Genomic DNA, 23,291 nt, shown 5'->3' with positions numbered 1-23,291 from the left:
TCCTGCCAGCCCACGTGAGGTGTGAAGTTCACATGGGTAAGACGTGGCTGCGCAATTCCGCCTCCTCAACGCTAGGCTCCCGCAACCTCTTTATCCTCACTGGTTGCCTATCAGTGGGTTAAACGGCGATAGTTACCGAAAGTTGTCTCTGAACGCAACCTAAAGGTAACATACACTCACTGAAGGCAGGAAATGATTACGGTGAAGGTAACTGATTAGTGTTACCATTGTCATGCCATAGCCTCGTGGCTGTGCTCACGGCTGGTTTTGCGGCTATTAAGAAATAAAACACTACATATTGCAACTAAAGAGAAACACTTCCTAGGAATGAGCTTGGTAGCTTATTTTAATGTTGCAGTAAAAAAAAAATAAAATCAAAAGGTTGCTAATACAGGACTGAACAGATGTTTTATTCGCTTAGTGCTGAGGTAAGTAGTGTCAATCCATTGCGCCACTGGAACAACAATTACGGAAAGCTTTAAACCCGCTACTATTTATTTTTACAATATTTTTGCTATCTGTCGCCAGGCGCCGCTGCTCAGAAGACCCTAGCGTTGAGAGAACGGAATCACGCGACGTGGCTACCGGCCGCGCTACGCTGAAGGCTCGAAACCTAGAGTAGTATTGCTTTCGCAGTAAAATACAAGTTTGGTAGCGTGACTCTAAACTTCGAAGCTTCACTGCAAAAAAAAAAAAAATATTAAGCATATATTACCCGTCCCGCATAGTTGTGACAGGTGACTGCTGCTGAGTTCTGTGGCGGATCTAAGACACACGATAACTGTGCTTATGAAGGCCCGCAAGAAGTATATTTGTGTCGGTTTTCTCCTTGTTTCTGCAGATGACATATCTATTACAAGGACGACATCGACATCACTGAAATAGAGGTGTTCATGATTACATGGATTTCCGAAGCAATCAACCGTGGGAGAGGCTGAGGAGACATCTGGTTGAGTTGCTACCTCTGACGGCATCTGGAACTGCTCACCATCTAGCCCTTTCAGTTCTCTGCGACAATACTGGCGCCGCCTTTCGGAAACCCCACACTCACCAGCGACCTTAATGTATATAGATGCTGCATGCCCTACATCGGTACTGGGCGTTCCAGTGAGCCTGGTGTCGGTCACAACCTCCGCTACAGAGCTTATTCAAACCTCTGGGCCTTATATGCACTCTCTTATTACTAAATAAAGAAATATTATTTACAGTACATATTTGTGGTTTATTTGTTTTCGATGCGTTTTCCGATGAGTTGCAAAAACAGCTCCATGCATGTGAATTGCCTACTAGTAAAGGATTGACAACAAAACATGAAACCAATATATAAATCCCGATACTTACATTATGCATACCAGTAGGTAAGCTTGGTTTACAAAAAATGTGGAGCAAATGATTTGAGAGCATGGAAATATTTAAAAGGCAGTCAAACACCGGATGACAAATATTACGATGGCCGAAAAATACGGTTGTTTTGCCAGAGCAGAACAGCTAGTCATAGAGAATATATATAATTATCGGTTTGAAATTGGCAGACCTTTGCAAATGCAAATTTCTTTTGTCTGTAAATACAGGTGAATATCAGAAGCGATAAAAGTACATTTAAGGTAAAATTCTCGGGGAGTCAAAACATTGTCAACAGACATGCCAGCTGAATCTTGGAAAGGGACACACACCACTCTGGTCAATAGCTTGTCTCAAAAAAGCGTACAACTCTTGGTGAGGTGTAGAATAAATGCAAGCCCGATGTTTTGGTTTGTCTTGAGGAAATTATGTTCTTAGAATTGAAGTTTTAGTAAGAAACTGAGCGTGATCAGTAATCAGTTTCAACGGTCAGTAACTTGTCAGGCGTTTCTCAGGTATCTAAGGAAGGTGTTATGTTTCGCTTGATTCTATCAAGCATGTCTGTAGTGTTTGCTAAATATCCGCGTTGGCGTCGTCGACGTTGAATAGGCAGTTCACAAATGTCAAGCCTGGACTGCCCTGGTTTCTTCAGGAATTTCGCTTATATTCCTCTTACGCATGGCTAAAAGCAGGTGGCTATAAGGAGGGTCACAATATAGGGCGCAATTCAAATCTCGCGCATTTGAAGTCAGTTGTCCCAGGTAGCAAAAGTAAGTGACTTTCATGCGCGATAAGAGCGAGAAGCATAAAATAACATAACGAGAGAGCGCTACGTTTCCCATTTGCCCAAAATCTCGGGTTGGCATAGCGTATGCAAATGACGAGCATGACCTTGAAAGTTGGCTCGACACAGATTGGTCGACTGGCTTCGTGACGTCACGAGACCACGAGGAATGACCGAGTTGACCGCAGTTGTTTATCGATGCTGAGAAGAGAAATCGAAACCGCGATCATTCTATCTCGAGTGAGACACGTTACATCTAGGACACACAGATACATTCGTTCGATGTAGTTAATCCAGGGCTATTGATCTTAATCTCATCTAGCCCCCTCAATGTAGAACGTAAGGTGAGCGGGTGAGCTTAAAGTACCCATGAAAAGCAAGTTACTAAAACTAGAAGATGCACACACGCAACAGGTATTCCATCAGGGCTCTATCCTCTAAACGCTAATTGTTGGATTTTTTAGTGTCACTAACACCAAAAATATAGCCGATCGATTATGACCCTCCGCCTGTTCTCTCTGAATTCAATGCACGCCGGCACGAAGGTAAAAAAAAATGAAGAAAACAAGCCACGACGGCACCCCACCACACTTCGCCCCCGCATCCAGTAAGTAATCCCCGATGACCTCGCAAGGCTGCTTAACGTCATATGGGAGGTCGCGGGAACAGCGCGCCCCCCTGATCGCTTGCAAGTTGCGAGCGGTTGCCAGGAGCTGTTTTAAAAAAGTTATTTGTGCATTACCGGCAACGAGCAAAGCTTTTAAATTTGGCTAGAGCACTCATAAAGACCACGTCGATAGATTCCTTCTGCAAGAATACAAGAGAAAGTGCCGTTTTAGTGACGCTTGTGCTTTGAGGAAATCAATTGCATGCAGATAACACATGACAGGGTAAACTAGAGGGATACTATCTTTGATTTCAGTCGTGTACTGCAGCTGATTTGCGGCGGAGATAAGCCATCTTTCCTGAGACTACACACTGTACACCGCTGAATACAAATACTTGGAAAGAATACCTGTGGCTAAAATTTCAAATCATATATTCAAAATTTCTTTTTGCAGTTCCTTGAAGCTATATAATGAACACTGACATCGCGCAGTATACATACGCAAGATAAACATTTGTTCAAAGACGATAACTGGTAATATATTTTAAAACTGAAAAAAAAAGAACTCTGAAATTTTACAAAACCTTGAAAGTCAAACCATGCTTCTTAGACATGAGTTTCAAATATGAGGCAACTGTGTAATATTCACGGGACTCTAACACAAATATTCAATTGAATAGTTCAATCTTCTGATGCGCGGCCAAAACCTTTCTTTAAATCTTTCGTCCTTCGTTTGCATTTTCAGTTTAAAACTGACCAAGAAAACCAATGGGACACGTTATGAACGATTGACACTCGGGGCCTCACGAGGCCAGATCATCAGATGCATTAAAAATGCAATGAATTTCACTTACATTATCAATAGAATACATTCGTTACCAATTTCTTCTTTTCAGTAGGCACCTATACCCTTAGTATTTCACTTTGAGACAATGCGCGTCTCTTCGGCGCAGGGCCAAGTGGCCAAACTGCAGGGACAGGTATTGTACCAGCCATAAAATTTTCTGCCAGCTATCAGCCGCGGGCCTTATTTGGTCACCGCATTTATTTTCCACTTGCGTCTGGCCATTCGGCGTCGACCATGTGAAGCCTCTCAGTATCACGAGCCTACATTTGCAGGGGGCAGTTGACAGATGACTGCGGGACACTTACATCACCAGTTTAGTGCTTCTCTGCATCCAAAATACCCGAGACTGCCTATCGCAGGACATAGTTGGCACGTAACACGACTAAGCACAATACATAATTCATAATGGAGCATAACGTGGCAGACAATTAATTATCAAAATAATGATATAGTTTTGTACCATGCTCTTAAAAGTGACACAAGCTGTTGAAAAAAACTCTTCTTATAATAATTTTATTCACCAAAGCATTTTCAACGCTCGGTACGGACATACCTCTGTTTGGTTCCATCAAACGACATGTCTGTGAAATTCTCGGGAGTAAAAGAAAGTTGAAAAGGTAAGATGTAATATTAATTGACATATGCAATTATCGAGTTGTAGACCGAACATACATCGCATTACAGCCTGCAGCACATTTGCACAAGCACTGCATTCTTAGATTGACCAGCATACCTTTATGTGTATTTCTGTTTGGAAATAAAAGTTGAGTGAACGATTGATTGGTTTCATTAACCAAGCGTAACTTTATTCAGTGCAAGATTTCAACCACTTGAGAAAACAGGTTGCAGTTTTCGTCCTATCCCAGTCTTCGATAGACTTTATTTTGATGCCATACAAACGCCCAATTCATAGCGCTGGTCATGTTTGTGGCAGTAGTAATCTGAAGGAGAAACGTAGTGTTTGTGAGTTGTAGTTAACACTAGCGCATGCCGCCCCTTTGGCTTCACTTCTCGTGGAAACGCAACATATTGACAAAGCAAAATTTTTGCGGTGACCCTAATGTATATACATGCAATCAAATATGGCTGCATATATTGCGTATCGTAATTTAAGGCGAAAATTCGAATTAAATATACCGTCCCCGATTACCTTCCAGTGGCCTTCAATTCTTCTTGCCTGCGTCAGGCGGGCCAGATTTCAGATATAAGCCAAATCACTTATGTTATCTTAACCTCTGGGCACATGTCGCCATCCAAGTTGCAAAACTTCTGGTATTCAGAGGAACGCGTATATATCCAGCGCATTGAGTTTCTTGCTTTATGAGGAGGAGGAGAAGGAGAAGGAAAGGCGGGGCGGTTAACCGAGATAGGAGACAATCTCTACTAAGGTCTGTGGCAAAATTATCACCGGATTTAATGGCAAAGGATAAAATGGAGCTAGAATATTACTGAAATTAGTATACTGGAGCTTCTCTTGGCGCCACAGCTAATAATTATCGTGTTTGGTTAGAGAGGAAACGTACAAAAACGAAAGCTGGTCGCGTCTTCGAGTGTAGGTATTGCATGAAATGAATTTTATGAAAAACTGAGAGCGTCGACTCATGGCATATAGATGGGGCAGCCTCGCCCATCGGTTGGCCCGGCAATCTGGCTGCTGTATGTGCCTTATATTTGCCCGCTGCTCTCACTGAAACCATGTAGTCTTTTTTTCGGCGTTCTTCCTTATCCACATTATTTTTCTAGTCTCAAAGCGAAGATGCACATAAATAAATAATTCGTCCTCTCATCCTCCTCTAGTACGCCCCAACTGGCTATAATTTTCTAATGAGAGTTGATATGTTCCCTTCTACATATAGCACATACCTCCGCTTGCGATGCTTGGCCGCCGCATGGCCCTTTTGCGTAATAATATTTATTTCCCTATCATATCGTACATTATGACAGGGGGCCCGGAGTAAAAGCTGCCCGTTGACGAATTGACAAAGCCCTGGATCTCTTACGCTTTCTTAGCAGCAGCACGGAAGATCAAAATGAACACTTGTTGAAAAAAAAGCCCGAAGGCAGCACAAGTGATCATGCTGTAGTACTCTGAGGTGAAAGGCACACCATCGAATAGAAAGAGAGAAAAAAAGACAATTGTGTAGAAATGGCAGTCCTTGATATCATTAGATTATGGGGCAAAGCATAAAAGAAATAGCACTATCCCAAAATATGCATATGAATGAACAAGGGTGTACTGGGGCATAAGCAACAAGGCTAAACAAGGAATAAAATCAGAGAAAAAAGAAAAATCTATGTGTGCGACATGAACAGTTCCGCTACACGTTTGTACGAGATATATAGCACTCAAATTTGTATTCTCTTCTAAAAGTTCATTGAGTAATCGTGGGTGCCTATTTTCTATAATATGTAGACCCTATGAAGTTCGATAAGTTGCTACTTGCCATTGGTTGTTGCTTCTTGTTGGGTACATCGGAGTTCGGTTTTCTAACTCGGCTAGTGTTTGAAGAAAACATTTGTGATTAGATAATTCTTGCTTAAAAACTCGACGAAGACGATATGAAAACATGTTTGGTCTGAGAACTATTTTATATTTCAGAAAAACTTCGGCGGTGTGAAAAGACCGCGGCACATTTTCGAGAAGGCGCACAAATGCTCTGCTTTTCGGCCAACCACAAAGCTACGCAAAAACACTATAACCCCATGTTTTTTTCTCAGTACAAGTGGGCAAGTAGCTTTTCGTTAATTAAGCTATTTATGAAAAAGAGTGAAATTTATTCTTATTTTTTGAGTTTGCCTCCCTGCGCCTTAAACGCCTGTAAAGAATATATTACCAAGAGGCTGATAGCATGTTTTGCACCCATACCGCACTCTGCCTGAAACGCGATAGCGTTAAAGATGCATTTCTGCATAAAATACGGGGTTGGCGTTGACGTTGTTGCAATCGTTGGCAGGTGATATGATTGACTGCTGACTGCACCGTGGGTTGTGCGGTATATTGAGACGACAGTGTACATCAGACGACATCCCACCCGAGACAAGGGGCGAGATCGGGATCCAAACCATCACGATCATTGGATCCTATTGGCACGATGAATTGTACATACTACGCCCTATTGGTTCTCGATTACTAATTATGAAAGATGAGCGATTAAAACTATGAGAACGAAAAAATGTCTTTGCTGCTTACCTGGCTGCTGACAAGAGCACCCAAAAAGGTACATTGCGTAGAGGTTGTTGTTCTCGTTATTCCTAAGAAGTGAAGTGCTGCAACTCTCGCCGTTCACTGGACGTATGTTACAGTACCCAAGCTTTTGATCACGGCTTTGCACTACGCAGCAGTAATTTTCAGGCGAATCACAGCCGACGCTAGAAGTGCATGGCCTCTGATCAACTTATGACCCTTCGTGCTCCGCCTGGAGAAAATGAACGTGAAGGTCTTAAACCCGTTCTGGGCGAGCCAACAGAATGATATTATAAGAGAAAGGGTGAGAGAAAAATTATTCCTGGCAACGGTACACAATAAGGTAGCCCATCTCGGGGAGTTAGGTGCTTCAGTGTGCACCGATCTCGCTACTTTGAACTCAGCTATATTCAGCTTTACGGGACATCTACTACAGCCGTCTGTCCCCCGTCAGCAGTGAACGTCGCTCAAAAAAGGAACGTTTTAGTGTGATAACGATAAAGGCCCCGCACTCCAGAATATCTGGAATGGTATTATCAGAGGACATTTGGGGCACTATTAGTTGATTAAGATGATATACATGCAGAAGCAAAGTTTACCTCATATTTGAGGAAGTTTTGCTTCGGGTAGCTTTGCTTTGCCAAGTTATGTCATGTTCAGCGAGGTATATTTTCCGGCAGGATTAGGATCTTTTTTTTGGAATGAACAAGTGGTCAGTGCAGCTTTGTCTGATAAGATAAAGACTGCCAAAATGACATCTGAAGTGCAGCGTGAGCAGCCTAGTGCGTGAAAAGGCCGGCTGCCCACATTACTACGTAGCATGAAGCAGCGGTCAGCAGGCTTCTGGGCCACCTCGAGGAAATTCAAGAATGCATATAATAATTCATCTGCGTTAAAATTATGATAATGCCTGTGGCAGGTGTCATTTATCAGGTTGCATGTCCAAGCTCTGAAGGATCAATGGGCTGTGTGACGTCACAAGACTGCACGACAAGCCCGAGTCGGCCAAAGCTGTCATCTAGCTACGCCAGCTTCTTTAAGATGAGGAATTGAACCCTTAGAGACCCTTCAATCCCCAATAAGTTACGCTACCCTATAGACAAGCCTCAGCCCGTGACGTCAGTGGAGATGCGGCGGCGCTGGCGGCAGCAGTGACTTTCGGGGTGTAGGCAAAAGACCGGGCCGTCTACATTGGATGCGCGGCGCTTGCCGTGTTTTCCAGCATAATTCTCGATATTCCTGCAAACCTGTGATGCGGTTTATTGCACCACGAGGCAAAAAAATAAATAAAATGGCATTTGTTTTCGCATATTTCTGGCAGTCGGATAAAGATGAGAGTGAAGAGCAGCAATGTTGAGTGCGACAAGTATAGAGCCTTCGGCGACGGATTGCCTTCGCGACTAACATGCGTTGCACTTCTGCACTGAAACTTGATCAGGTAGTTTTCAACTCTTAATTCTCGTTGTTGCTTTTCGGCCGCACAACAAAGAGCGCAGTAACAAATTCCTGCAGGTCGTGCACGTTTTGTTGTATATACTATAAATTCATAAGCTTTGACGCGATATTCCGTGTCCGTATATGTTCTTAATCGAAGGCAGGAAAGACGCGCTGTGACATCTCACTCACCTGCAGTACTGCCCATGTACATGTTTGCACAAAAAAGGACACAAACGCTGCTGCAAAGGTAACTGCAGTTAACTTGAGTGGTCGCTCCAACATGATATTTTCGAAACAGTCCTGTAGTTGTGAAGTAGCTTTCTCTCTTTTTCAATTTCGCGAGTTTCAATGCGTGACTGATCATCACCGGTCCTTGAAAGCGAGTAAACATTGTTAGGATCCCGGAAAAGTCACGCAGTGAGGTTTCTCAGGTTATTCAATTTTTTTTAAGGTCATTAGGAGCCTGACAAATGAATTAAATATCCACGTACAACCTAGCTCTGATCGAGCAGGATATTTAAGTATAGTATATATGGTATATGGAGTTTAATGTCCCAAAGTTGATTCGGCAATGAGGGGTGCAAAATAAGAATAAGATGACGCGCATTTTAATGAAATTGTTTAAAGTATATTAAAAAAGATCAGTAGATAGCTTAAATTTGAATGCAAGCGATCGTGGATCATTTCATTTGCGTTCATGCCCCTCTCCTATAGAGCGAAGAGAGCAAAATGAGAGCATTCTTAAAAGACTTCATGTATATATTAACCTGGCAATGACCTTGACACGTCTGTACGATAAAACAGACGTGAAACTGCTTTTTTATGGAGCAGGATAAAACAAGTTGGCAGCGCATTGTGGGCGAAGGTTACGAAGAACTAAAAGATTGAGTTCTTCTTATTCGGTTACATTCTGTGACTTAAGTTGCAGACACAGTCAGCTAGAAATACAATTTCTAGTTCCCTACATTTGCGGGTAATGTTCTTTAGAGTGAAGGTGCTTGGAACAGCAGAAAGCCCATCAATAGAGTCGTCATATGAAAACACGCTTCCAGTCAATCATATCGCTGTCCTTTTTTCAAGCGCTAGCAATAGACCCGGTAGTTGAGCAGTGTTGACTATTAGGTTTTCTTATATATTGCGCTTTCTCATTTTCGTTTCACGTAATCAAACACTACAGCCGCCCACCATAGCCGCGCGCTGTGCAGCTCTTCGCCATGTAATTCCAGCAGTAATTAGCTCCAGAGGTGCTGAAGTACTCTCCAGGTATAAACCAAACAATTTTTATGCACAAGCGAAACTTGCGCTTCAGAATATTCACACGCGCGAGCTGGTTTCGAAGGCAGTGTCACTTGGCGCAATGTAGGCACGCTGCGTTTTTGCCTACACGCTATGTCGCTGCCGATCGCAGCTCCACCTTTTTTTTACAAACATTACGCTTGACTATAGGCCGCGCAGTTACGCTAATATAGATTTCTTGAAGCCGGAATCTATATCTGGGTCGGGATGAATTTCATATAATGTTTTAACAGCCTGAAGTTATAAGATCATCAAATATAAGGAAGAACGAAGTTTGCCGAAACAGCACTTTTAATCAAGGAATGTGTTTAACGGCTACATTTTCAGCTCTCATTCTCAGCCACGTACAATTCGGTCCACCAATGCAGATCAACCTCGCCATGTCGACTTCGTGTATGAATGACACATTTTTTCTTTCCCATATCCAACTCGTAAACTGCCACCTGCTTTGCTAAGACTCTATAAGCTCACATATTGGCCTCGTCATTGTTGGAACCTCCCAAGATTGCCGCTGCCGATCACCGAGAAAGCGTTCGACGAAAACACGAACACCTTCGGAAGCAACATGCGTAAACCGTAACCACGGAAGAAGACCGAATGATCAACGAATTACCTTCGGTTACTTTATATGTCGACGAAGAGAAATCGCAGTGGTTGCCAGTTTTCGTGCGCGAACTACTTGTGGTCACAACTGGTAATAGACCACTTCAAGTCACTTAAGTGTATCTTGTAATGATTATATATTTGCACGACAAGTCAATGTGACCACCGTGAACTATATATGTATGTTACTACAGTTATCACTTGCCGCTGCTCGCCGTCCTGCGCGATAACGCAGCAACACATATGTGATTAAAACAATGTTTCTTGACAATCTGTACTTTATTCATGCATGCATTCCTGCAGCGGAATAATCTAAGCGAAGCACGGATTCGACCCCCATTTGTTTTACAATTGCAGTAAGCCCAGCCTTCTACACGCATTTTAAGTCAACGGCGGGCAGCTTGTTATGTTCGGTGGATGTACAAACAAAAATAACATCGTCACCTAAGTAGCATTCAGGTTTACCTTTAGAGGAAATGTAGTAGCGTGTCCATAAATCTTGGAACTGTTGTCGGCGCATTACAGCAATTGAAGAGCATCGTGCACAATAATTTGAAATAGGCATGCCCGGCGTAATAAACAGTGTTTTCGCCCTGTCCGCAGGGTCTATCAAACTTTTCTAGTACCGCGACCGTGAAAACAACCGAAGGAATAACACACAGACATTATGTGGCCTATGGCATCGTCGATATGCGCTGTAGAGAATATACGTCCGTTTTTGTTTTTTTTTCGTTTTTTTTTTTGTGACGGAGATGAGTCGGTGGTAGCCGATTAAGAACTACCATGTTGAGTATTTTTTCGCAAATTTCACCGGAGCCGCCCAAGGTCTCGAGAACCCCTGAATTACGGTGCCGCTTCAACACATCATGGACTTGCTGAGGATCCTGTGCTCGGACGGGGACACGTGGTACGACTCTTGGCGGATAGGGTGGGCAGATCCGGTGTCGATCTTATGGCGGCCGCGAGACCATAGAAACCATTACGAATCACGACTGAGGGAAATATAAGACGGAGGCGTGCTTTGACAAGGTTCGTGAAGGTGTGGTGATTTGACGTGCATGCTCAATGATGTGCGGATCATCGGATGAAGTTTCTGCTCAGCAGAATTGAGAACGTGGTTGTCGGAGGAAGCGACAACGAGAGCCACATAGAAGGGCATAGCTGCACTACATGAGGCAAGTTTGGAGTTAACCGGAAAAACAACGGATTCTGGTTAGGATTGAAGAGCACAGTCTGGTAGGGCCCTTTTTCGCGGAAACCAAGCAAGATGACACTACTGCGTTTTTCTTCACGCATTGTGACCAAATAGACGCTGTGGTATCCCCAAATGACCCGGCAAAACCCTAGCGAAGCAATGTTTTGATTCCCTACAAGTAATTTTCTCCAAGCTTGCATTGAAGCACTAGAGGACGTGAACAACGTGACTCTTATTCGCAGGTGGAATACCATTGAAGAGGGTTTTAAACAGAAACCTAGGACCTGTGCCTTCATACATGCCTCCCAAACCGAATAACCCCTTTTCAAATAATTTGCCACTTATCCCATTTTATTAATAACTTATTATCTCAGGCCTCCCTAACTATCTATAATCGCGAATTTTAAACAAACATTTATTGTATAGGGCATTTAGCACACTTACCCAGGATTCTCATCACCACTTATATTTTTGTGTTCTTTTAATAGAGCTGAAGAGAGGGAGCGTTTCGAAAATTCTGCATAACGCCACTGCTAACATGTTATGGGGTAGAACCTTCGTTTGACAACCTCTTTAAAGAGAAAGATGACGGTTTTACAATTCACGCGACTAGGACGGGGCGTATTCACAACAACCGACTACCACGACCATCCCATTACCATCCCGTTACCATCCCGTTACCATCTCCCGTTACTATCTGAAAACCCTGATGGCTTCTTACTTTGCTAACCTACTATGAAGAAATCCCACCTCTACTCTTATGGATACACCATATTCCATGCATCTATTTGAACGCACACTGACCTAGCAAGCTCCGTTCTTTTTTGCTTGTTTTTGTCTATGTCTCAAGGCCATCCCACAGCCGACAACCCCACCTTTCTCCCACCTACTCACTCTTTTTTTCTTGTTGTTGTTGTTTGTTTGTTTGTTTTTTTCACGAACGTCCTTTCCCCGGAAAGTTTCATTGTTTTCTTTGCTTTGCAGTTGTCACTACTTAAAAAGGCAATCACAAGCAATTAACCAAGTCTGAATGTAAATTATTGCTCTGTGGTGGTGGGTTACCACGTCTTTAAACAATATTAAACATCTGCATTTATTTCAGAAGGGAGTTATTCGTAGTGTAATGAGGAGATGATACAGCGCCCACGCAAACGACGATGAAGACTGCTGGGCTCCTGGTCGATCAGCTGGAGCGAGCATTTGAAGCTCGGACTGTCTTGTTCGGACGAGATTGAGCTTCAATCTACGATCGTCTTGTGTCACCGGTTGCTGTCTCCAGTCCTCCGAATAACTCCCAATAAACCCCTCTTTTGTACTCTTACTAACTGTTCATGATGCGAACACACTTGACCGATCTTTGGGGCACTTGGCATCATCGTCATCCCCAGCTGTATGACACTGTACCTTTTAGGAGCTACAAAACTACTATTTAAAACAAAGCTCATTCATTATATAGCTGTCGCTTTTAAAAGTGAAAGACCAGAATTATTCTACTTGCGTCATCCCCAGCTGTATGACACTGTACCTTTTAGGAGCTACATAACTACTATTTAAAACAAAGTTCATTCATTACATAGCTGTCGCTTTTAAAAGTGAAAGACCAGAATTATTCTACTTGCGCTCGTTTTATATTGACAATGCCTGAAATTAGACCCAATTGTAGTCGGTAAAAGCTACGCCGTCATACTCTTCCTATTTACTAAATAATGAACCAGATTGATGTATACCAAAGCAGTACCAACAATGTTGTGTCACTGTGATTTCTACTTTTTTTTGTGTTATTGATATTTAAGTGTTTCGCGTGCTGTTTTATGCCTCATTCTTATGTAGTTGCTACTATTGTATTGTATAGACTGTTACTGCATGTGCAACTAATATTACGCATTGTTTGTGAATACTGCTGTAAACTGTTTTTGGGGTGCGTCAACGTTCGTCAAGCCTTTTTTGCTTGCTTTTTGTCGGCACACCACTCCTATATTATAAGACAGTAAGTTCGGAAACGACGTTTCAGTTTTCTCTAAATGATAGAAAAACCGATCATGCAGAAGGCACGTTAATAAAGAGAACAAGGTCTGTTGCCCCTAAACCCAGTCTACAACCTAATGAATAAATGAACTTGGCCTTAAAGTGGATATTAAACATCTGCATAATTCTTTGTTAATAACTGTTTACATGATATATACAAATACCCAGAGGAACACTCCATGACAGTAAAGAGCGTCTGGTTTCAGCCAGCTGCAGTGCTCCTCTTTTTTTTTTAATATTGGGATTTAACGTTCTAAAGTGTGCCACGCTGTGAGGAACGTTGCAGTTATTGGTTCCGAGCATTGTCGACCAGCTGAAGGTGTTTTTCGCATGGAATGTGAGCGCACAGCACGGGGGCCAATGTTTCACCTCCATCAAAATGTTGCCACCAAAATCAGGATAGGACTCGCGTATCCCGACTCACTTGTAGAGCGCCCTAACTACGGAGCCATCATAGCGGGTTAGAATACACAATATAGCCTCACGTTCGGGGTAGTAAGTTCTGTTCATACTTAAACTTCACATCACACCAACGGCTGTATTTTTATCCCTGAACAGGCACTATCTACAACGTTTTGCTTAATGTGGGGCCACGTAGTTCAGATTTAACATTGTTTCTGATGCTAATGAAAGAGCTTACTTGGATCTCGGACGTCTAACTGAAAGCAAGTGGTAGAATTATAACAACAAATACAAATATCAAAAACTATGTTACTGTTTCGCATGTGGCTAACTGGTTCAAGTTCTCGAATACGGATTCGGGCTACTCGGGATCAGTCCCAGCCGCGCAAGCCGCGTTACGCTCGGCAGAACGCAAGGCACCAATTACAATATGATATCAGGGAAAGTTTAAAATCCCCAGATGGTTCAATTTTTCTGGAGCCCTCAACTACGTCGCCTCTCATACTCTGTGCCACTTGAAAACGCTAGAGCACACAAACTAAACAAAGAGAGTGCTTGCTAGTATAATGGTTAAAACTAACGCTTAAAGTATTAACCCCCTAAAATATGAGCAGGCAAGAGGGAATTCCCAAGGTACTCACCAGGACGATGCTCACAACATCAGGTTGGTTATTTTTATCACAAGCGGCGGCATTGCTGCATAATTGTACACATATTATCATCCACACCAATGTTTTGTAGTAACACATCCTTTTGAGGGCATATAATAATAGTTTACTCAATAAGGCAACATTTGGCAAAAAACGAACACAGCCCTAGTAGATTATTTGAATGCACTCTTCGGCTTTCTATAAGTACTGTTCAAGTGTTAAGACATGAACAGCGATTCTATCTCATTCTCAACGTCGCAATAAATTGGTGGTGACATCAATGGGTGGTGACATCAAGAAAATTGATTATCGCTGCCATAAAAAAAAACAGTTTTACATGAAACATTGATACTTCAAACAAAAAAAAAGGAAAAATTGGAGTAAAGGCATTGTTTTAGTCCTGAATATATTGTTAAGGGCGAGGTTCTTTCTGACGCAGAACAAATGTCGAAGATCTAGCTGTGTCCACTCCTCATCTTCTCTTGTCTCCATTTCTTAGCGTCGCACTTCCCCCGACGCAGCCGAAGCATGCTGGACGACTTAAACACCGATCGTCACGTGATTGATAAGGCTTTCAACGGACGGCGTGGGCGACTTCACTTTTCGCAGAGCGTCGGCCGCTTTTGGTGCGCTCGGAAGGAAAGGGCTTTGTACTCCGAACCCAGTAGCTCCCCCTTCTTTTCCCAGAAACAACGGACCCGCGGACAACGCTTGCAGAGAGAAAAAAATAGGCGAGCGATACGATAATTGAGCTCGCTAAGTTGGGCAAGAACGACAAATGGTCCATCGTAGTGGCACAGCAGCTTTTGTGACAGACCCCGCCTCCTGCTAGGCCGCCACAGCAAGACCAAATATCCAAGCTGGTAAATAACGTGAGGGTGGTCGGCATCGCTCCGTGCTTTCGAGCGATCCTGGGACGCTAAGATTGAACGCGGACAAGCCGGCGGGCTTCTTCGGCAAAGCAGATTGGCTCGGCTACAGAGTGAAACTAGTGGCTGAAAACAGGAGGATGGTGTCCAGGGTATATCGTGGGTGGCGAGCATAGAGCAGGAAGAGTAGCCTAAAGCCAGTGGTCTCATGACGGGAGATGTTGAAAGCGTAGGTAATGAGCGGTAGTGCACTGTCCCAGTTCTTATGACCTGCGTCGACGTACATGGATAGCATGTTAGTTATCGTACGGTTAGTGCGTTCAGTTAGACCGTTGGTTTGGGGATGATAAGGTGATGAATGGCGAAGATGACAGGCACATAAATGGAGCATCTATTTTATATGTCTATTTTATATATTTTTTATGCATATACAGTGCATCGAGTGCGAACATATATGCTGCGGCAACCGAAAGTAAACATCGCACATTTTGAAAACAATAGGCAATAGATTAAACAATGCTTGGCTTCATCGGACGGGGTCTCTGTAACTCTAGCTCAAATGGGGAGGGAAATTAAGAGGGGAAAAGTGAGAAACCGCTTGACAGCATGTTTCACACATTTTTTTAAGGAAACAATCATGTGGTTTTTTGCTCAATTTATGATCACACAATCGAAAAAAAGATGAAACATACGCTCTGTCAGTGTCCTGGACAGTATTCGACGTAAAACAGCTAATCTATTTCGTGGGACCTCTCATATAATGATATGAAGGATAAGCCGTGTTTCTGAACAATCGCGACGGCTGGCGTCATGAAGATTCTACAAGAATAAATAATTTAAGTTATATTTTTGTAAACATTGAGTACTTTAAGCACAATATAGAGAAGTAGGGGGAACATTAAAGAAATTTAAAATAGAAAGTCAGTCCACTAAGTTGGGATAGATATAGCCAATTTTCACCACAAGGAAACAAAAAATATATACATATATTTTCTAAGGCAACGCGAAGGTAGGGCTTGGCGGATCAGGTTTCATTGCAGACCTGAAGCCCTGGTCGCACACTGCAGCCAACGTTTTTAGACCCTAATCTAAAAACGTTGACTGTAGCGACCCACACTCTGCGATGACGATGGATATCTACAAGAGAGAGCAGGATGAAGATGAAGCAGCACGTTCACCCGTGTGGAAGATGAAGCGCCACACAGTGCTCACACTATTTCGCCCGCACAGTTGAAGCGGCCAGCCTGGCCGCAATAGAGGGTTTACAAAAGTAAGTCTGGCAACTATGAGCGGCACGTCGATCTTGCTCTGGCGGCCATATTTTGTTCGCTCCATCCGTTCACTCCGTGTCCGTCCGTCAGCGCCCGCCGTTCTGTCCGCGCTTGTCTCGTAGTGTGCTGTGCTTGGACCTTTCTTCTGTCCCAGGCGGTTTTTGTCAGCGATGCCTAGATGCATATTTTTACAGCCGAGGCGTGGAGGGGCCCACGAGCCGCGCTGCCGAGCGCAGTTACAAACTGCTCAACGTGTGGTGCATGGGCCCCTCGCCGATCCGCGTAGCGTCATCCCTATCCAGACACAGTATCCAAAGTTTTATAATGTGGAGAATTTTTTCTGTCTGTGTGCCTTTGCTGTTTACTTGAACGCCTATAAGAGACGATCGCGAATTTATTTGCTTAGTGCTTGGTGATGCTAATGAAAAAAAATTAGAATGTATAATTGATTGAAATAATTGAAGAATGCGTTCAAAGGTGTCAGATTGCTCAGAATGGAAAGTCGATAGTTTCTGGTGCTGGGTGTTTGTGCATAAAAATATAAAACAATAAATAGAATAAAAACAAAGACAAGGAAGAAGTGATAAAAGAAATATAAGATAAATAAGAGAACTAAAAATTTAAAACGTGAAGAAAGAAAACATCATGTGTGTGTGTGCATGTGTGTGTGTGAGAGAGAGACGCTATTGCGTCATACCCTTAACGACGCAGCTAAAGTGTCTCCTAATTTTTTATAAGAATATGATATAATATAAATCTGACTTTATGAACACAGCCAGTTGCACCAAGCGCTAACACTTCGCCGTAATTTGAGTTGGCTTCTCAAATTTCTTTTCGTTTCAGCCGAGTTCCTTTTTACCGAAGCGCTTCCCATGTCCGCGCTTTCATATGAAGTTAAGGCTTCAAATGTCTACTATCTGACAAAAAGAATAAACAAGAAATCGGCTTATTTAAAATATCAACTGAATTTCAGGTGGCTGTCCTCGACAAAGCACACAAAAGTGAAACGCACGTTTCGTTATTTTATCGCCACGCTGGCAGGTATAAAGGCACAGAATCCAAACCTGAGCTAAGCGCTCTAGACGCGGACCGGACTTCGCATGTATCATCACGTGATAACATCTTTCAGAACGAGATAGACGTGAGCATATTACAACACACTAGTGGGATGTCATTTTTTCCGCTTTGCTAGACGCCGCGGGTTTGGCAGACGCTTTTTCAGCGTGAAACGCGCACCTCGGGCGCAAACGTATTGCTCTCTGCTCCAAGCACTACCATTTCATAGGACTGTGAAAATTAGTTTCGGTAATCATGCCCTTGTCTTAAGTCAAATACACAATGACGAATGCAATCTACGTAAAAAGTTTTCAAATAACGTATTTGTACTATAGCGTTCGTTATACATGCATTCTCCTTCTCCCGTGTCCTCCTTCGCAGCATAAGCTTATCCTTCAAGTTCACAAGGCTCCATAGCATGCAAAACAATATTGCTGTTTTAGGTGATGTCACGTTCTGTGAGCTAGCTCCCAGTCAGAGGGAGGTGCAGTAATCCTTGACATGATGCAAGTGACACTTGTAGACCGATTATATTTGCAAACGAGAGGTCGCATACACGAGTATACCCTGTTTCAGTGCGCGCCTACGACGGTGCGCTGGCTGCAGAAGGGCACGCAGCAACATGCTGGCATTCCGATTAGAGCTTCGTGCTAGCAGTGACTGCTGTGATGTTAAAAATGAAGCAATGAAGCCCCGCCGGGGTGGTGCAGTGGTAAGACGCCCGACTACTGTGCCGGAGTTCCCGGGATCGGATCCCGGCCTCGGCGGCTTCGTTTCGATGGAGGCGAAACGAAGTGGCGTCCGTGTGCTGTGCGATGTCAGTGCACGTTAAAGATCCCCAGGTGGTCGAAATTACTCCGTAGCCCTCCACTACGGCCCCCCTTTCTCTCTATCCACTTTCACTCCCACCTTCATCCCTTCCCTTACGGCGCGGTTCAGGTGTCCACAGAGCAAGTGTGACAGATACTGCGCCTTTCCCTTCCCATGAACCAACCAACCAATCGCTTGTAAGCATTCCAGTGCACCACCGGTGCATGCACGAGCTCCACGAAGGCGCTCGTTGACAGCGTACTCAGTGGGAGGCGCGGGCAGACTGAACAAAACATGGCCGCCGCCCACAGTTTCTGTTGCTGTCACTAGATGGCGCTAACTTTTGTAAAGCCTCTATTAGTCCGCAGCATTGCGCCTAATAAAAGGCTTCATGCGCGACACGTAAAAACTTCAGTGCCACGGTGACGACTGTCCGGAGGAGGGTGAACAGGGTAGACGCGATAGTTGACCGGGGAGGTTCAGAAGACAGATCGCTCTCGTTCATGTAAATGACCCTGTCACGACAAGAAATGCTGGCTAAGGCGGCAGAGAGAAAATCCCAGCCTAAAATAATTGGGTGAGCTCCCGGTGACGTCACGACAAATTGTATATGGTGGCGGACAATGTCAACAAAAACTCGCACAGTGCACTTAGCAGAAGGCCGCATGATTGCACCATTACCTCCACTGAGTTCAGGTTCATCGTAAGGCGTTTTCACTTTTCGCAAGTGGGAGCACAAGTCAGTGTGTATGACAGAAACAGCGGCGCCCGTGTCAACCAAAGTCTCAACAGGTAAACCTTCAACCCAAACTAAAATAATATTCGAGGGACGTTCCGGAAGATTTTTGGGATGGCCGAAGAGTGCAGTTTTTCCTCCTAAAACAGCAGTGGTCAGGTTTCCGATAGGAGAGAGGTCGTCAGAGAAGCTTGGCGGAGCGGCGAGGTTGAGCGGCGAAAAGGCGAAGGAGAACGGCGTCTTGCAGGCCTACCTGTAACCACAAGGTGGAGCGGGACTTTCTGGCGGGGGTGGTGAACGTCGGGGATAATCAGGGAATGAACGGTAGTTAGAGCCGGAGAAGCGAGGAGGGTAGTCTGCTTCAAATGCGTCGTAGCCGCGGCGTTCATTTTGAAGCCTACGACGACAGAAACGGGAAATATGGCCTCGGTACCCGTTGTAATAACAAACAGGGCGGGCTGGGCGCCAGGTGGGGTAATATGTCGGCGCCGCGGCAGGTGGTGCCAATGCGGCGACATGAGCAGTGGTAGGCGCCGGTGGTGTAGGCCCTCCGACTGCTGGCGGCAAGGACGTGACCTGGGCGTACGTTGGCACATGACAGGTGGTATGAGCGACCGGTGTTGGGGGAAAAGAAGTCATTGAGGCCAGCTCTTCTTGAAAATGCTACGCAGGCCCGGCACTTGAAGGATAAGGCTCAAATGCAGGTTGGCACAAATTACCTTGAGCCGAGAGCTCTTCACGAATTAATCCGCGAATAAGCGCACGGAGGTCAGAGTCGGCCGTGAAACCAAATGAAGTAGGATCAGGCTGCAGGCGTATTGACTGTAGTTCGTCAAGGCGTTGACAAGTCGATATGATGGCGTCGATCGTGGTAGGGTTCTGCACGGCCAGGGCGTTAAAGGCGAGTGGCCTGATACCTTTAAGGACGTGCTGAACCCGCTCGGCATCTGGCATGGTGTCATTTATGCACCGGCAAAGTGCAGGAACGTCTTCTATACAAGAAAAATGTCTGATTGGAGCGCTGAAGTCGGGATTCTAGCTTCTTTTTGGCGGATTCCGTGTGAATAGTAGGAGCGCAGAAAATCTAGCGTAGCTTTTGTTTATGACGATGGTGGTCGGCGTCAAACGGCGGCCAGAATGGAGCTCCAGATGGATGCAGGTGATGAAGCAGCGGGGAAATCAAGGCGCACCTTCACCAATATATATATATATATATATATATATATATATATACATAAAAATGAAATCTTGGCCACGGTCAATAGTAGTGAAAAATGAAGACCAACGTTTGAAACAATTTATTGACGTTTCGGCTGTGGAACAGCCTTCGTCAGAATGTCGGCACTGAATGTCGGCACTGTAACTTCCATTTCAGTGCCGACATTCTGACGAAGGCTGTTCCACAGCCGAAACGTCAATAAATTGTTTCAAACGTTGGTCTTCATTTTTCGCTATATATATATATATATATATATATATATATATATATATATATATATATATATATATATATATATATATATATATATATATATATATATATAGTAATTTCGTGCGAGCATATCTACATGTCGACACCTTAACAGCGCGAAGCGACGAAATCGACGAAAGCTAGCGTGTGTAGAGAATGAGTTCCAGCCTTCCAGAGTTCCAGTCAACTTTTTATTTTTCTCCGTCTCAGGATTCATAAAGTATGTAATTAATTCTCACTAAAACATCGCGATTTTTTTTAACAATTTAGAAGGAATACTTAGACCACCACTCACCACAAGAATAAAACACTGCTGCCTACTTCATAACCTTTCAGTGATATATATTTGAGTGCGGAAGGCCTCAAATCCTACCAAAATACTGGTAGGGGATCTGAGATCCCTCAGCTGAGACCACCCTGACCTAAATTTAAGCCCTTCTAGGCACAATCAAACACTCCCTCAATTAACGCACTAAAACCTATAAGCCAGGTGTGATCGACCTACATAGAGCGACTAAGCTAATTTAAAATTTTTGCAAATAAAATGCCACCATCTCAGCTCTCGTGCTTCCGAGTGATCAGGATAGCCAAAACTCTAATTTCTGTCTTTTCCATCTTTTCCTTCGCAGAATGCGCTAACGTGATGTGTGACACTTTCACTTCAAAAGGCGTTCTGAAGCACGTGAAGTAGTGGTAAATAGATTCAGTGTCGTACAGCGCTTGAACCACGCCGTTATAACGCCGGCACCAGCACGGAAGAAGGAAATAAACTGGTGTGATTGCTTGCAAATTTGAGTATGCTGCTTGAAATTATTTTTAGTGTTGGTATTGAATGAGATACGCGCTGTTAATACTCTTGCGCGTGGTCTCAGAATTTCTTCGTAATGCAAGCTGCGAACTCGACAAGATGGCTTAATTAAGCTTCCTGTTTTATAGAGAAGGCGAGCCGATCACTCTTCAGAAGCCGTCGCATTTCATATGTAAGTTCGCCCCTACTACGAAGAAGTGCAATATAAGTATAATGTTATGATACATATTCCATGACATAGTTGTAGCGGGTGTGTACTGGCTGTGGTGGGTACCCCGAAGTGAGCGAACGAGTTGTGACTGCATGTGTGATCCTTTTCGAACGAAGTGCAAGGAAATAATAAGTGTTTATTTTTCTAATTTATTTGTCTCTTAGTACAACAATTGTGCTTTTCAACCACTTGTTTGAGATAAGATGTTAGAGTCTTTCTGAAAAGCTCGCCTTTTTCTAACCGTTTGCTGCATTAATGCGACGAGTAGAACGAGTGCATCAAAATCAGGTTGTTGCGATGGCATATACTTCGCAGTAATCGGTGCATTTAGTTCTGGCGCTTGTGTGCATGTAAAAAGATATTCTTATCTCTTTAAGGCATGGTCGGCTGATGCCAAAGCACAAACGGATGTACAATCGGTATCAAACTAGTCGGTACACATGACAAGCGCCAAGGATCAAATAAAACTGCATCGCCGCGCTGCCTGACGCTGCACTTCTGGCGTCGACGCATATCAGTGCGCATGCCCATCTTTTCCTGCAGAAATATATTTTTCTTCGCCTAAAGAGTACGAGCTGATTACATGCGGTGTTTGGCACCAAAGGTTGCTTTGCTAATTAACTGCGCTACGCGCGCATTTCGACGGCGCCCGAAGACAGCGAAGCGCTCACTGCTCGGTTTTATCTGATTAAACAGATAACGTACGTTATGTTACGTTATGTTATGGTATGTTATGTTATGTGTGTTATGATTGGGTAAGTGACTGTAGTTCTGTTTAGCATACTACCACGCCTTAAGTGACGAACTTTCGTCCGACCCTTAACAACATGTCGATTGATGTTTAAGTACGAACGAGCTTATCGAAAACGAAAAAGCATTGAACCAAAATGGTCGACTGAACATCAGATGAGACCAAGTATACAGGCAAGGCTCATCACACATAAAAAAAAAACAAATAAGCTAGTGGACGAGGGCAAAAATAACGCGTCCAGATATTGGCGCGCTCATAGGTTAGGATGGACACGAACAAACAAAAGCAAAACAGCGATTAGTGACGCAAAAATATAGCATCGATGAAATGTGTCTTAAGCGTCCCCCATTGATTTTGTAGCTGTTGAAGTCACCGCCTACGGAAATGACCTCTGACATCCACCTAGGCATAGCGTCGTAAAGTGAGACGACATATTTTCGGTTAGCTTTAAGGACTTACCACTATTCAGGACTGGTGTTCCACAGCACGTCCGATGTTGCCCTGGAGAGGTCGTTTTCAGGAAAGGCACGACTTCATACGCGCCCACACATTTTCGATGGAATTCGCGTCCACTCGATTCGGAGGCCACAGCAATGTTGAAACTATGAGCAGAGTAATCTCGCAGCTATGTGCATACTCTCTCATCTTGGCCAAAGAAGCGAATAACGCTTCACCAAAGCCTTTTGTAGTAAGCCTTTTCGTGTTTGGCAGTAGATTGACGACTCGAAAGAGTTGTTTTAGTGACGCACGTAGCCAAATGTCCATTACAAGAGTACTTGTTTTCGTTACCAGGTAGCCTTTGGTATTTCCTATTATGCACTTCGTAGTGTTGTTCACAGCACAAGCGGAAATAAGATTTCATTGGGCAGTCGCATTCGTTGTGCCGTGGTTTTTGAAGGAAGCTTTCAATGATGCCATAATGAAGTTTCAAATCAGG

General features: G+C 43.8%; 1 long non-coding RNA gene across 1 annotated transcript in view; it reads right to left on the bottom strand.

Annotated features, from left to right (window-relative positions):
* LOC146179356 (uncharacterized) overlaps positions 1–23,023 on the bottom strand; it is an 88,035-nt gene extending 65,012 nt beyond the window's left edge. Inside the window, exon 1 of the long non-coding RNA XR_014700920.1 lies at positions 22,814–23,023. This is a non-coding gene — a long non-coding RNA (uncharacterized LOC146179356). The remainder of the gene's footprint in view (positions 1–22,813) is intronic.
* Between the last annotated feature and the right edge of the window lie 268 nt (positions 23,024–23,291).

Source organism: Amblyomma maculatum, chromosome 9 (assembly GCF_055883805.1).
Source record: "Amblyomma maculatum isolate TAMU_Amacu chromosome 9, ASM5588380v1, whole genome shotgun sequence".
Taxonomy (NCBI): domain Eukaryota; kingdom Metazoa; phylum Arthropoda; class Arachnida; order Ixodida; family Ixodidae; genus Amblyomma; species Amblyomma maculatum.
The sequence above is the reverse complement of the archived record's forward strand: the minus strand, read 5'-3'. Positions and strand labels throughout refer to the sequence as shown.